The sequence below is a fragment of the Pongo pygmaeus genome, chromosome 1 (assembly GCF_028885625.2).
Source record: "Pongo pygmaeus isolate AG05252 chromosome 1, NHGRI_mPonPyg2-v2.0_pri, whole genome shotgun sequence".
Taxonomy (NCBI): domain Eukaryota; kingdom Metazoa; phylum Chordata; class Mammalia; order Primates; family Hominidae; genus Pongo; species Pongo pygmaeus.
In genome coordinates, this window is record NC_072373.2 from 186086557 (window position 1) to 186102588 (window position 16032).

The window sequence follows — 16032 nt, forward strand, 5'->3', positions numbered from 1 at the left end:
CCAGAAAAATCTTACCTGCTGCTTTGTTCCTGGAATGCTTCTCTGGGTCTTTGACTATAATAATAAATAATAAATGAATATTAATAAAACTGTAATTTTTGGAGGAGGTGAAGGCCTAGTTTAGCATCCAGATGTGAGAATAAAATTTTTTATTGGTGTTTTATTGATGTTTATATTACAGTTCATTCTTTTCAGATCATTTCATATCATCCTATAATTCATCAAACACAGAAAGATAAACAGGGGAAATGGATAGAGAACTAACATTCCTGAGTGCTTTCTAGGAGCCCGGTTATGGGACTAAATGCCTTTACATAATTTCATTTACTCCTAAGATTAATTCTGGAGATAATATTACCACTAGTTTATAGAAGAGGAAACTGGAGTTGAAAGGGTTTTGTAATTTGCCCATGAAAACGTGGTTAACAAGTCTTGGATAGCAGGTAGTTCTAGTTCTGAAAGCAAAGTTCAACCAAAATCAAATCCTGGTTTAAGAAGTCATTCCTGGCCGGGCGCGGTGGCTCACGCCTGCAATACCAACACTTTGGGAGGCTGAGGCGGGCGGAACAAGAGGTCGGGAGTTCGAGACCAGCCTGACAAACATGGTGAAACCCTGTCTCTACTAAAAATACAAAAAGTAGCCGGGCGTGGTGGCATGCACCTGTAATCCCAGCTACTCAGGAGGCCAAGGCAGGAGAATCGCTTGAACCCAGGAGGCGGAAGTTGCAGTGAGCCGAGATCACGCCATTGCACTCCAGCCTAGGTGACGAAAAAAAAAAAAGTCATTCCTTTGTTTTGTGGTTAAGTGTCTAAAACCTCAGATTTCTCATCTGGAAAAAAAAAAAAAGGGAGGGTGGGGAGAAATGGAGTACACACTGATAATCCACTTTGCAGAGAACCACATAGGATTATAAATTGTCTAAAAAGAATGAGACTCAAAATCTCATTCTTGCTATTATTTCATTGTCCTTTTTACTTATGTTTAACATTAAGGTAGCATCTAAATATTAAGTATGTTTACGTATATGTGTGCTGTTTGTATTTTAAAATTTTAATTGGCAACTCTAAATAAATTGTTAATTTGATCACTTAGAGTTCTACATTTACAACTATTTCTATAATTCATGATATCAGGATTATTTGTTGAGGAACTTTATTTTTATTTATTTCTTTTTTTTGACATGGAATCTCACTCTCTCGCCCAGGCTGGAGTGCAGTGGTGTGATTTCGGCTTACTGCAACCTCTGCCTCCTGAGTTCAAGCGATTCTCCTACCTCAGCCTCCCAAGTAGCTGGGATTACAGGCATGCCCCTCCACGCCCAAATAATTTTTAGCAGAAATACAGTTTCACCATGTTGGCCAGGCTGGTCTCAAACTCCTGACCTCAAGTGATCCACTTGCCTCGGCCTCCCAAAGTGCTGGGATTACAGGGGTGAGCCACCACGCCTGGCCTGTTGAGGAACTTCTAATCCATGTTTAATCATTCACTCATATGCCAACATTTATTATGTTAGGCTCTATTCTTTCCACTAAATTATTGTTTCCTGCTAGATTGTAAACTTCATGAAGTCAAGAACTGTGTTTGTTGCATTCTACATCATACCCTAAGCACCTTACAGCATCAGTCTCTTAGTTGAATGAATAAACGAGGATATAAAAATGAACTCCTGTCCTCAAAGAGCTCACCATCTAGTAGAGGAGACAAAGAAAGAGTTAGAAATCAATTTGATAACCACTATAATAAGGATGACCTTAGAATTTATTGATCTAACTGAGACAAGTTTGATGATAAAAAGGGACACTTTTAATAATTACACTGGGATGACAAATGTGAACAAGGGCCATCCTGGGCCAAGCAGGTTGAATGGTCACCCTAGCTACATAAGGTATTTCATTCATTCATTGAACAAGCATTTATTGAGAACTCTCTTGTGTGGTGTGTTAAAGGAATTATAAGGCACTGATTTCCCTTGAAATTGAAATATGAAACATTGAGCAGCAAGAGATAGGCAGGAGAAGTGGGCCAAATCACAAAAGGCTTTGTATACTAAGCTAAGGAAGGTGGACGTTATCCTATAGATGATGAGAAACCCCTAGAGGGTTTTAGGGGTGTGACAGGGTAGGATTTCTGTTTTAAAACAAGCACTAGTTGCTGGGTGGACGAAGTGGAGGTTAGACAAGAGGCAGGGAGGCCAATTAAAAAGTCTATCTCAAGTAATTTAGTTGAGATAAAGTAGGGCCTGAACCAAGGTACTGGGGCAGAGTGAGTGGAGAGGTGGGGACACATTACAGTGAGATCTAAAAGGTAGAATCAACAGGATTTAGCCATTTTAGTATGGTGGATGAAGGCAGAAGGAAGACTCTATATAAATCCTAAATAAGATTTTATTATTTATAGCAAAAGACATTGTCAGTACTTTAATGTTCATCAGTAGTAAAAGGCTCCCTCAGATCAACTTAGAGAGTTCCCGTAGATCCAGTGCACATTCTCACAGATAGATGATACAGATAAGAAGGCCTGTTCAATCATCAAGCCAAATATTTTTAGCTGTTACCACATGCAGTGGTCCTCACTATGATGCAAGTGCTTAGAAACTAGAAGAATTAATCACTGTCTATAACAGCAATCTAAACGAATAAATTAAATGCAAATCCCTCATAAAATCAGAGCAAAATTATGTAATGCAAAATTGAATATGTAATACCTCACTAATTCACAGGTCATATGTCCAGCAACCCCAGCTATCCAAAACACAATGAAGCAGGAAATAAGCAAAAAGGGTCCCAGAATAGCCAAAATAAACATTACAAAGTCCATGCACTAAAGTTAACACATTTCCCTCCTAGGAGAATTACACAAGCCTTCATTCAGAGCCGATTTATTCTTTCTTAGGTACAATTCTAATAAGCTTGATTATTTGGCTTTCCCATTCACAGCTGATTAAGATTGTCAAATTAAAAGGGGGCAGCCATTAAAAAGAATGATATAGACTAGGATGTACTGACATAGAAGGATACCTATTATATATTGTCAAGTGAGAAAAGCAAGTCATATAACAGTATGTATAATATGATTTGATATTTGTCCGTATACATGTACACACACATTGACAGAAAAAGGCCTGTAGGGATACATTAAACTGTTAACAATGTTTATGGCTAGGGAGTGAGAGTGTGGACGTGACAGGGTGGGGGGTTAGACAGGAATGAAGGGAGGACTTTGACTTTTTACTCCATAGACTTCTGTTTGTTTTCAGTGAACATATATTAGTTTTGTAATTTTAATATCCATTAAAACATATATAAAAAGAGCAAAGGGTAGTGTTGTTAGAGCAAGAACACTGACAATGGGAAATGGTGACCGAACTATAAGAAGCAAGCACCATAACTCAAAAACTACAACAAAATAGGGTTATTTGATGTGAAGGCAAAAAGCCCTATCCCATCAGTGCTCCCAGTGGATGTCATGAATTCCAACCAAACATACCCTGATACTTTTGGGGATAGGTCATCAAGGAACATATCACGCTTAGTATATTTTACTTATGAGAGCAAGCACACGTGTGAAAATATAGAAAAATAAATTCCTACCAAAATGATTTAAACAGAAGATTTTGGTACTTTAAGAAGTAAATTTCAGTTGTCTGGAAAATATACTTTTGTGGAACACATCATTCCCTGAAGATGAGAAGTAAAGGAGATATCACTTTATATAAGAGCAGAGGTGATACAGAGTAAGGAATGGTCCACAAATTCAACAAACATTTATTGAGTGTCTACCAAGTGCCAGTCACTAAGAATAGAAAGATAAATAATAGTGCCTGCCCTAGAGAGGTTTATAGTCCAGTAGCAGAGATGGATTGGAAAGCAAATACATGTGGTACAATGAGAGCAGTGCTATAATGGATATTCTGAGTATAGGGTGGTAGAAACACAAAAGAAGGAGGTGCTGAGTCTGCCTGGAGCTATTAGGAAAGGAGGCAGAGACGCAAGTGGGTGTTTAAAAAATAACTATCATATGGGATGACATTTAAGCTTCGTTAAAAATGACTATTATATGGAATGACACTTAAGTTGGGCTTTGAAGGATAAGCAGAGTTTATCAAGGGAGAAAAATAGGAAGAGCATTCCAGGATGAGCAAATAGCATATGCAAAGGCACATGAAATTTCCTGCCACATTCTGATAGTACATCTCAAATTTTTCCTCGAGAAAGAGGTGGTGCAGGTGGTGATGTCTAAGGGCAAGCCTAAAATGGCTTGCCACTAGCTTGAAATTTATGTATCCTGTTTTATCTTGAAAAATGAATGGAAATTTTGCCTTCAACTCCACAAATATATTAAGCTTTAATATAAAACCATGTTTTAAATTACTTATCATTTGATAGAACTGATGCTCCAGAAAGATGCACCACATTTATTTGGTGCTTTCTCAAATCCAAAGCACAACACTAAATAATCCAGGGGCATTCGTTCCTAATTTGAAAAACATTCAGAAATTGGGCTGGGAGCTGAAAAAAAAGGTGTAGAAGATATAAGGGGAGACTGGAAAAATAGATTAATGGACGTGAAAGATCTTGTTTGTCACATTAAGGAACTAACTGGACACTCCCAGTGTCTAGCCAACTCCTATTTATACTTCAAGACTTTGTTTGGGATGGACTCTTCCAGGAAGCCACCCTGCCCACCAGCCTTTTTTCTCCTCAAACCTGATTATCATAGCAGTCTATGCATGCATCTATTCATTTATCACATTGTACTGGAATTATCGATTGTTTTCAGGTTCCTCTAATAGACTCTGATCTGCTTAAAGCAGAATTCTGTCTTAGTTGTTTTGCATGGTACTTAGCACAACAGATACTGGTGTCTGTCGGACTCAACTGATTTAGATAAAAGGACGAGATTCAGAAAGTACTACTGGTCTAGATTCTAAAGCTTCTTGAAGGTAGGGCCTGCTTGTGTACCACTGCATCCCAAACACTTCACACTCACTGGAAACATCCAGTAGGTGATTGATAAAAAGTGCAGAATGAATGAGTGAAAATTCTCAAAACAGGAATGACATGATCAGATCAGGGTTTAGAAAAATAAAATTGGAGGCAATTTTAAATGTAGACTGGAGATGAGTAAGACTGGAGACAAATTAGGGAGAAAAAATGCAAAAGAAACATAGGACAAATTGGTAAAAGATTGCCTTTTCTTAAAAATGTTTTTCTAATTGGCAATTTGATTAGATGTTTATATTTATGTTACAAGACTGGTCTTTTTATTCTCTTAGGATTTCCTGATGGAGGATATTCAGTTGCCTGGTTCCCTGACCCCAGCTGCCTTCAGGCTGGTGTCTTCTTGTACATCTGGAGGTCACTGAGGGCAGTGACTACGTCTTATTCATCTTAGTATCTCCAATGCCTAGGACATGCCTGCTCAATAAATGTTTGCTGAATGAATGAACACATAAATTGATCTATTAGTATACTGTACTCAAGCTCCGACCAAGACACAGAGGACCTAATGATCCCCAGTGTGTGGGTTTCTGGATACAGGAAACAGAACAAATAAAGCAAGACTGGATACAAATGCACACCTATTCCACAGGTAACACAGGGTAAATTTCTCTTTCTGACCCCTCCATCCTCATTCTGAAGAATAACTCTCATTGAGTGAAAATCAATAAAAGTCATTTTAAGGGAAGTAGGTTTAGAAAAAGGCCCTGAAGGAGGAGATAGGAGGAGGGGAACTTCAAGTTCGAGCAATTTGGACTTTTAAAATATATATATAAGGACTTGTAAGCTTCAAAAAACCTTTACAAAATAAAAAGTCTGCTTTTCTACACTCACTTTCAAAAGGAATCTCCCCCATCTATGCCCAACACACAAACCAGGAGACTTTTTGAGATTTCCAGTTTTATCACCCAAAAAGAAAAAATAAATTCACAGTAGAAATAATAAATCCTCCATTTTTCATATTGACTCCAACAAGAAACTTTCTGAAGTAGTTGCAGGCAGCTCCCAAAGACATTTGGCCAATATCAATGCCAAGATTGACTGTCTGGCAATCTAGCAACAAATATTTACTGACTACATACTATGTATGAATCAAGGCAGTAGGAAAAAGCTGTAAAAGATGCCCACCCCATCCCCCCAAAAAGGCACAAAATGCACTTCCTGTCCCCTAAGAAGCTTGTAGAATTGTAGCATTAACTCATAATCAAAAGAAAGGTTAAATAAACCCAAACTCAATTTTATAATGTAGGTAAAATATATCAAATGGGTAATACAGGCAAACTGTTGTAGGTTTTCAAACACCAGAGAAACCATCATGGTTTGGGATGTCCTTAAGTGTTTTGGACAAAGGTAAGATTTAAGTAGGACATTAAAAGATATAAAATTGAATATTGAAGAGTGGAAAATATTACAAGAATAATGCCCATGGTATGTCAGCGAACAATTTACTCAAGAGTTGTGTCATAAAGAATATTTGCAGTGATGAGAGTTATTAAAATTTCATGGAAATATAGCATCATAGTTAAGAGCAACTGAAGGCACAGCTGGGTTTGAATCCTATTTCTACCACTTATTGGTTGAATGACCTTGTCACATTTACCTTCTCTGAAGCTCTGTTTCCACAAGCTTAAAACACAGACAATGTTAACTTCATGAAGTTGATATGAGGATTAAATGAAAGGTATTCACCACAGTTATTGGCAAATAGTAAGGGTTCAATAGGTGAGAGTTCCATGCTCTCCCCTCAAAGTGCAAGTTTGTGGCTTGAAAATTCTAGAAATTCAAAAGGATTTTTTTTAAAGCATAGATCAGAACAGACCTGTATAGAACGGATAGCCAGCCATTTTGCTTTCACCTTATCCAACAGAGCGGCTATTCCCTGCTGATTTCCATTTGGAGCAAGATTTTAGCATCCTTATTGTTTGATTTGGAAACATCCTTCTTCCTCTTCCTAAAAGTACTCTGAATCTTGCTCACCTTCACTGTCATCCCCAAGCTTCTCTAGACAATAGAATGCTTCTGGAGGAAAAGAGGGAAGTGTGCAGATTTCAGAGTCATGTTATTTGCTTGTATTCATTCATCAACTCAATAAATATTTATTAAGCAACCATTTTTGAAAGATTAAAAGCTGTCAAGTGGAAACTACTTCAACTTCACATCCCTTACTTGCACCTATCCCCTCTTTCCTTGTTCTCTCCCGGTACAAAGAGGGAAGAAGCCCTCCTCCAATGAAAGACTGGACAACTCCACTTTGCTTTGGAGCCCTGGTCTTCTTCAGGGGTCTTTGCACCTGTAGCACCTTTTTCATGTTTCCAATCTCTTTCTCTTTAATAATTCTTTCTATTCAGCACTTAAACACACTCAAGTATTTCTCATTCAAAAGAAAGAGAGAGAAATTTTTTAAAAAAGAAAGAAAAATCTTCCTTAGTCCTTCATCCACATCCTTCTCCAGCTCTAATGCTCTTTCCTCCCTCTTCTTCCCAGTCAAGCTTGTGAAAATGTTGCTTCCAGACCCCGTCTTTACTTTTTCACCTCCTACCTACTCTTCAAACTCATCAATCTGGATTTTCTGTCTGCCATTCCTCAAAAAAATGGCTCTCAGTAAGGTTATCAATTTTTATTTCCCATTTTATCTAACATTCCTTCTTTGAAATGCTTTCTTCCCTTGACTTTGTGGACATCACACCTTTCTGATTTTCTTTTTACCTCACTAGTAGCTCATTCTTGCCCATTTTTGACACCTCTTTATGGACCATTCAATGTTTTTCAGGGTTATGTCAAATGTACACTTCTCTTCCCACTTTGAGTTTTTCCTGAGGTAAATGTATTTACTCCTATGGCTTTCTTACAATGGATATACCTAAAGCTCTTCAATCTGTAGCTTCAGACCCTCATACCAAATAGCCTACGTAACCTGAATATTTCACTGGCACCTCAAACTCTGCATATCCAAATCTGGACTCATCATCTTCATTCCCAAACTGTCTCCTCCTTTGGTGTTCCTCAACTCAGTAAATAACCCTACCAGCTAACCAGTGGTTCAAGGCAGAAATCTGAGAGTCATCTTTGACTACTCCTTTTCCACCATCCATACCATATCAATTACTAATTTTGCCTTTTTTCTTTCTTTTTTTCAGACAGAGTTTCGCTCTTGTTGCCCAGGCTGGAGTGCAATGGCACAATCTCAGCTCATTGCAACCTCCACCTCCTGGGTTCAAGCAATTCTCAGCCTCCCGAGTAGCTGGGATTATAGGGATGCACCATCACGCCGGGCTAATTTTGTATTTTTAGTAGAGACAGGGTTTCTCCATGTTGGTCAGGTTGGTCTCAAACTCCCGACCTCAGGTGATCCACCTGCCTCAGCCTCCCAAAGTGCTGGGATTACAGGCGTGAGCCACCACGCCCGGCCACTAATTTTGCCATTATACCTCCTAGATATTTCTAAAAACCATCATTTTTCTCCATTTTTTTAACCAATATCACCTGTTGTCCAAGCTATTGCAACAGCCTCCTTTTTAAAATAGCAAATCTGTATATCACTTTTAATGCTTAAATTATGGCTTCCCTCACGCCTGTAACCCAGCACTTTGGGAGCCCAAGGCAGGTGGATCACCTGAGGTTGGGAGTTCGAGACCAGCCTGACTAAGATGGAGAAAACCCGTCTCTATTAAAAATACAAAATTAGCCAGGCGTGGTGGCGCATGCCTGTACTCTCAGCTACTCGAGAGGCTGAGGCAGGAGAATTGATTGAACCCAGGAGGCAGAAGTTGCGGTGAGCCGAGAACGTGCCACTGCACTCCAGCCTGGGCAACAGAGCGAGACTCCGTCTCAAAAAAAAAAAAAAAAAAAGGCTTCCCATTGACCTTTGGATAAATTCTTTGGATAAATTCCTAAAATCTTTAATGTGATCCACAAGGTCTTGTATGTTCTGACATCCACCTGCATTTCCACTTCTCTCTGCTCTCCAGCCATATTGGTCTTCTCTCAATGCTTCAGTGCTTTGCATGCTCTCACTTTAAGACTTTGCTCTGTCCCTCTTCTATCAATTTCTACCTCCACCTATTTTAATAGCTACCTAGCTAATCCTGGTCATCTTTTCAGGTTTCAGCTTAACTGTTCTGGAACTGGAAGCATTGTTGGCTAGTTCCCTCTTTGTATGTTCACAGGATGCCTCATCCCTTCTTCTCCTTTTTAATACCCTTTGCTTTTATACCATCTGCCTTCCCTAATAGTCTATAAACTCCAGAGAGACAGGGCCGATGCCTGTCTTACTTATCAGTGCATTCCTGGTACATAACATAGTATCTAGCATACAGTAGGTAATAACATGTTTATTAATTCATACAATCACCTACAGGTAGAGTTTGTCTTTATTTCTGCAAAACCTTCCTGGAACCACCCCAAGCAGAGTTGATAACTTCCATGTTAGCATCTCCACTATACCAAAGACTCTCTTTTGGCATTTACACTGTATTGTAATTATTTCTTTACATGTTTAACTTTTTTCTTTCTTTTTTCCTTTTTTTTTCTTTCTTTTTTTTTTTTTTTTTGAAATAAGATCTCACTTTGTTGCCCAGGCTGGAATGCAGTGGTTCAATCTTGGCTCATTGCAACCTCCACCTATGGGGTTCAAGGGATCCTCCCACCTCAGCCTCCCAAAGTTGGGACTACAGGTGCATACCACCACACCTTGCTAATTTTTTATGTTTTTTTTGTAGAGACAGGGTTTTGCCATGTTGTCCGTGGCTGGTCTCAAACTCCTGAGCTCAAGCAAACCACCCGCCTCAGCCTCCTAAAGTGCTGGGATTACAGGCGTGGGCTACTGCGTCCATCTGCTTTAACTCTCTTTCTAAAAAAAATGAGCTTCTTGTACATCAGGATTATGTCTTATTTGTAGTTTTATCCCTAGCACTTTACTTGGCATCTGGCACAAAGTAAATGCTCAATAAAGACTTATAGAATTAAATAAACAAACTGCCAACTGACTGGATATGAGACTTGAAGGAATATGGAAAATTAGAGATAAACTCTGAAGTGTGCTCTAGTCTTTGACGGAAATGGAGAAGTCGGTGAAGGAGACTGGGTGGTTTGGAAAGTAAATACATGCAGTTCCAAGCATAGGTACTGATAGTGGTGGTGACAAAGGGGAAAATTTATACACAGCGAAGAGGTTAGAAAAGAAATGGGGTCCTGAAAAGGGCACCATGAAAGTAATTCCAAGGTAGAAAGCAGAGTCTGCTATAGCCAGGAGAGGGCTGATAGGCTACATTCTAATTTGCCTAAGACTGTCCCAATTTACACCTGTTGTCTTAACATAATAATTGATGGTGCCTGCCCCTTTACACTCTCAAAGTGTCCAGATAAGTTACATGGCCGGCCTACAAGAAGATTACATGAATTTGGAAAATTTGAGTAAATTACGGGCAATAACATTTAATACAAGAGCATGGCAAGGAATTAAAGTGAGTTCACGGTGAAGGGATGTACTAAACTGAATTTTTCTTTTCTTTTTTCTTTTGAGACAGAGTCTCACTCTTGTTGCCCAGGCTGGAGTGCAATGGCGTGATCTCGGCTCACGGCAACCTCCACCTCCCGGGTTCAAGCAATTCTCCTGCCTCAGCCTCTCGAGTAGCTGGAATTACAGGCACGCACCACCGTGCCTGGCTAATTTTGTATTTTTAGTAGAGACGGGGTTTCTCCATGTTGGTAAGGCTGGTCTTGAACTCCCAACCTCAGGTGATCTGCCCGCCTCAGCCTCCCAGAGTGTTGGCATTACAGGCGTGAGCCACCGCACCCAGCCTGAACTGAATAATATTTTATGAAGAACCAACTATGAAATGAAGCAGGTATTCCACTAGCCACTTTTAAGTAAGTGGTGTCACTTAATTTTCACAAAAAAAAACCCTGATAGGTAGGTATTTTCATCCATATTTCACAGATAAAATAGTTGAAACTCAGATCAAGTAACCTTCTCAAAAAGTTAACATGGCTAAAAAAGCAAAACAAACTAACTAAATATAAAGAAATAATTGAAAAGGGAAGATCAGGCGGAGCACAGTGGCTCACGCCTGTAATCCCAGCACTTTGGGAGGCCGAGGCGGGTGGATCACCTCAGGTCAAGAGATCGAGACCATCTTGGCCAACATGGTGAAACCCCGTCCCTAAAAAAAAAAAAAGAAATAAAAAAAGAAATAGCTGGGCATGGTGGCACGCACCTGTAATCCCAGCTACTCGGGAAGCTGAGGGAGGAGAATCGCTTGAACCTGGGAGGTGGAGGTTGCGGTGAGCTGAGACTGGGCCACTGCACTCCAGCCTGGTGACAAAGCGAGACTCCATCTCAAAAAAAAAAAAAAAAAAAGATACTATTGCAATAAAAATAAAAGCAGGAAAGGGGTAACCTAACCTAAGGAGAGCCCAGAAATCAATATGTAGCAGTGAAAATTCCTCCAAAAGTCGAATAGAAGCTAAGCAATGGAGTGGCACGAAAGAGAAATTGCAGAGGAGCCACATGAGACAAAGGAATAGAAACACATCATGGGAATGACTTAAAGGTCCTAAGTTGGAAAATGGGTTGACTCTTGTGATGATTCCTTCAAAGTCGGCGAAAATTGCATTTTTGCAGTAAATATCCTTCTATCTTTCCCAAGAGCTAAATAAGGTGCTCTTTACTATGCAATAATACTAGTTTCACTTTTTACTGCCTCCCTCATTTAACGACATCTAATAAGCAATTATACTTCAGCTCTGTCGTATCTTTTCCATTTCTTTCTTTTGAAGACTAGAAAGAAATGAATGCAGCAGCACATATGCAGTTAGAATTTCACTTCATGGCAATTACTTTTAAAAAACACTGCAAAAACGGGTTGCATTTAAGAACGCATTTTGTATATCTGCCTTTCCATGGAACAACAGAGTCTAGTAAAAAGAACAAGTACTATAAGCAAGAAGCCAAGACATTGACTAGTTGTAGAACTCAGGTAAATCATATACTTTCTCTCTTCTAATAGATTTTTCTTCCTGTGTTGCAGGAATTTTTTTTGGGGGGACAAATTTTACACAAAAGTAAGGTAGGTATTATTAAGGAATGCCTTTTAAATATTAAATCCATTTTTAAATATTATAAAAGCAAGCAAATAATTAAATTTTCCTTATTCATTACTTTCTTTCTTTTTTTTTTTTTTGAAATGGAGTCTCACTCTGTTGCCCAGGTTGGAGTACAGTGGCATGATCTTGGCTCACGCCAACCTCTGCCACCCAGGTTCAAGCAATTTCCTGCCTCAGCCTCCCGAGTAGCTGGGATTACAGGCATGCGCTACCACACGGGGCTAATTTTGTATTTTTAGTAGAGGTTTTGCCATGTTGGCCAAGCTGGTCTCAAACTCCTGACCTCAGGTGATCCACCTGCCTCAGCCTCCCAAAATTCTAGGATTACAGGCATGAGCCAGCATGCCTGGCCCATTTCCTCTTTTTTGAAATAATCTCACATTTTATTGAATTAAAAACTTATGAACCTTAAGAGTTCGAGGGTGTGCTAGAGGTCAGGTTAACATTTGTATTTAAGTAATAATTTGAATTATATGACCTCTTCTTAATTTACATATAATCAATCAATAAACAAACATTTGTTCAGTGCTTACTGTGTGTTAGGAATTATACTAGGCTGTTTGGGGGAGTGATACAAAGTACTGTACATTATCATATCAAAGATAGTTTAGATTATAAGATGCATCCCCATTTCAGAGCTGTTAAAATGTGGAAAAATATGCATCTTAAATTGATTATATGTAGGTAAAAAACAAAGAGCTTCCACAGAGAGAAAAGAATGGAATATATCCATAAAAAGTACCAAGTGAGTTAGAGACAAAAAGGTTCTCAGAAATTCAGTGGAGCAAGAAGTTACAAGGAGCTGAGGGTGGTGAGGAAAGTGCACTGTGTATGATACTGGCCTAGTTCTGCTAATGTATTTTCTATTGATTCTATAAGGTGTTGGCAAGGAAAGGACAAATTAAAAACTAAGCTTTATACTTTACCTCCTGAAATGTGACAACTTTCAGTTTTGTTAAGACTTCTGAATTCTACCACTATACCAACTCGAAACCAATTTTTAGTGTTGACATTAACTTAATAAAAACAATTACTTAAATTAAAAATTAAGCAAATATAGAATATGCTAAAATAAGAGTAAAATTTGGGGAAAATGGCCCAAATAATTTAAATATTTAACCTGTAAGAACAAGTGAAAATATTTACAAATAATAGTTTAGGTGTTATTTCTATACTTGGGGAGTAAAATTAAAACTTGTAATACAACAGATATCCGAAGTTCTAAACTATATCTGCACCTATAGATCTAGGGTCAAGAAAAGACCATTCTTTGGCCAGGCGCGATGGCTCACCCCTGTAATCCCAGCACTTTGGGAGGCTGAGGCAGGAGGATCACGAGGTCAGGAGTTCAAGACCAGCCTGGCCAACATGGTGAAACTCCATCTCTACTAAAAAATACCCAGAAAAATTAGCCGGGCATCATGGAGCATACCTGTAATCCCAGCTACTCGTGAGGCTGAGGCAGGAGAATTTCTTGACCTGGGAGGTGGAGGTTGCAGTGAATCGAGATTGCGCCACTGCACTCCAGCCTGGGCTACAGAGCGAGACTCTGTCTCAAAAAAAAAAAAAGAAAAAAGAAAAGGCCATTCTTTTTTTTTTTAAATATGAAAGGCTTCACAAATGTTTGTGTCATCCTTTGTGCAGGGGGCCATGCTAATCTCTGTATCATTCCAATTTTAGTGTATGTGCTGCTGAAGCACTCCTGGGCCACTCTTCAGTCCTTCTTTTCACACCTACCCTATCTCAAGCTACAAACATCCAGACCTCCAAGCCTTGATTAAACAGGGTACCAGTGGATCCTGGGTCTAATCCAATCTTCTTAGAGCCACTGTTCATCCGTCTCCTCAAAGAACCTTGAACTTCAAGCTTTTTTGTTCCCTACTATTATCCTCTGCTGCATCTCCTATGACTAATCGCATCTCTGTGTGAAAAGAAATGTTTGCAGGACTTTCCAGACCACAGCCGACTTTTTTTAAGCCCTTGCGTCCACTTTTCTCTGAGGGCTAAGTGAGACTAAACCTATCAAGTTTCATTCCTATTTTCATAGGTCAAAGCTCCAAATATAGATAGCTTGTCTCTTCCCATATTTGTCCTATATGAGCTATCATTCCTAAAATGCTACATACTTCCTTAAGTGTGGAAGTATCCAATCCCTCTCTTCTCTCCCTGCCAAAACCTTCCATTTGCCCTTTGGAATTTCAACTCTCCTGCGCCCTCAAACACTTTCCTCTGAATGTTCCTTCCACCTCATGCCTTATCTAAACCTGGCTCTCTCTACACCACTTACCCTGCAGCTCCCTCAAGAGAGATCCACTCATATTCTTACACCTGTGTACTGTCAGGAGATGAGGATGCTTCCCAGTGCTACTCAGAGTCCACTGCTTTTCCACCCTTCTGTGAAAACCCCTGCTACTCTCTCCGTGATTGGTAACTGTAATCTCCCTACCTCACAGAAGACAGTGGCACTTGACTTACTGTCTTCTCTTGTGCCATGAGTACTGCCATCACCCTAAGTGACTTCAGAGTCCTCAAGAGAGACCCAGAGTATCTCCCATGTCCTCCTACATTACTATTCAACCACCTACCTTCACAGTCACCCCCTGGATCTTGTCATCATGACCTAAAATTCTCTCTACTTCTAAAATCACTAATTCAGATAGTTTACTTTCTGACCACAAGCACCTATGCTTCCAGCTCATTATTAAGCTAGTCCAACTGCAACTATTCTTCCCTTTCATTTGAATATCAGTTTATTGACCCCTTTCTTTCTATTACTCCCTTCTTGTCTTCACTTCCCCATTTGTCGAGCTTAGAGTTCATGGCCCATCATTTCATTTGCTCTCTTAGAATTACCCTGAACTCTCTCCTTAATTATTATCTTTCCTGTCTTCTAAAACACCACACTCTCCCAGTTCCTTTTATTTCTCTGGCTGCCCTTTTGCAAACATTTTGCTGACTCCTCCTTCGTGTTCTATTAAACCTTTAAGTAGGAGAGTTTTTCAGGGATCTGTCCTAGGAGTGCTTCTCTTTTCATTCAATATCCCTTCTTGAAGTAATTTTAACTTTTCCTATGGCTTCAGTTACTACCAACATGCATATGCTCCTCAAACATACCTTGCTGTTGGAGTTCTGGACTGATATATCTAACTGCTTACCTGACTTCTTCAAATGGATATCTCCAAGGTACCTTCAACTCAGCCTGTTCAAAAGTAAACTCATCAATATTCCATTAAATCTATCTCTGCCAGAAAGCTGAGCCATCTTTGACATTTCCTGCTCTCATCTCTCCATATTTAAATAATCATGAAGACCTGTTAATTCTGTCTTCAAATTATTTCTCAATTTTTTTCACTTTTTTTTCCATCTCTACTGCCACCCCTCCCAACCTCCGTTCAAGTCACTATCATTTTTCATGGACAAGTTTCATTCCACTTGTTACCTACCATGTGCCATGCACAGTAAGGTGCTAGAATACAGAGCTTCAAAGGAGCCTCTTGCCTGGATGACATAAATAATGGGTCTTCCTGCAATCATTCTTTCCCCCATTGCAACGGTTAATTTTTTTTTTTTTTTTTGAGACGGAGTCTCGCTCTGTCGCCCAAGCTGGAGTGCAGTGGCGTGATCTCAGCTCACTGCAAGCTCCGCCTCCTGGGTTCACGCCATTCTCCTGCCTCAGCCTCCCAAGTAGCTGAGACTACAGGCGCCCGCCACTATGCCCGGCTAATTTTTTGTATTTTTAGTAGAGACAGGGTTTCACCGTGTTAGCCAGGATGGTCTCGATCTCCTGACCTCGTGATCTGCCCGCCTCAGCCTCTCAAAGTGCTGGGATTACATGCAATGGTTAATTTTATATGTCAACTTGACTGGGCTAAGGGATGCTCAGATGGCCGGTAAAACGTTATTTCTGGGTGTGTCTGTGAGACTGTT

General features: G+C 39.6%; 1 non-coding gene across 1 annotated transcript; it reads right to left on the reverse strand.

Annotated features, from left to right (window-relative positions):
- Positions 1-13703: 13703 nt before the first annotated feature.
- LOC129023125 (U6 spliceosomal RNA) lies at positions 13704-13805 on the reverse strand. Its single transcript, XR_008496684.1, has one exon. It is a non-coding gene; the product is annotated as a U6 spliceosomal RNA (small nuclear RNA).
- Between the last annotated feature and the right edge of the window lie 2227 nt (positions 13806-16032).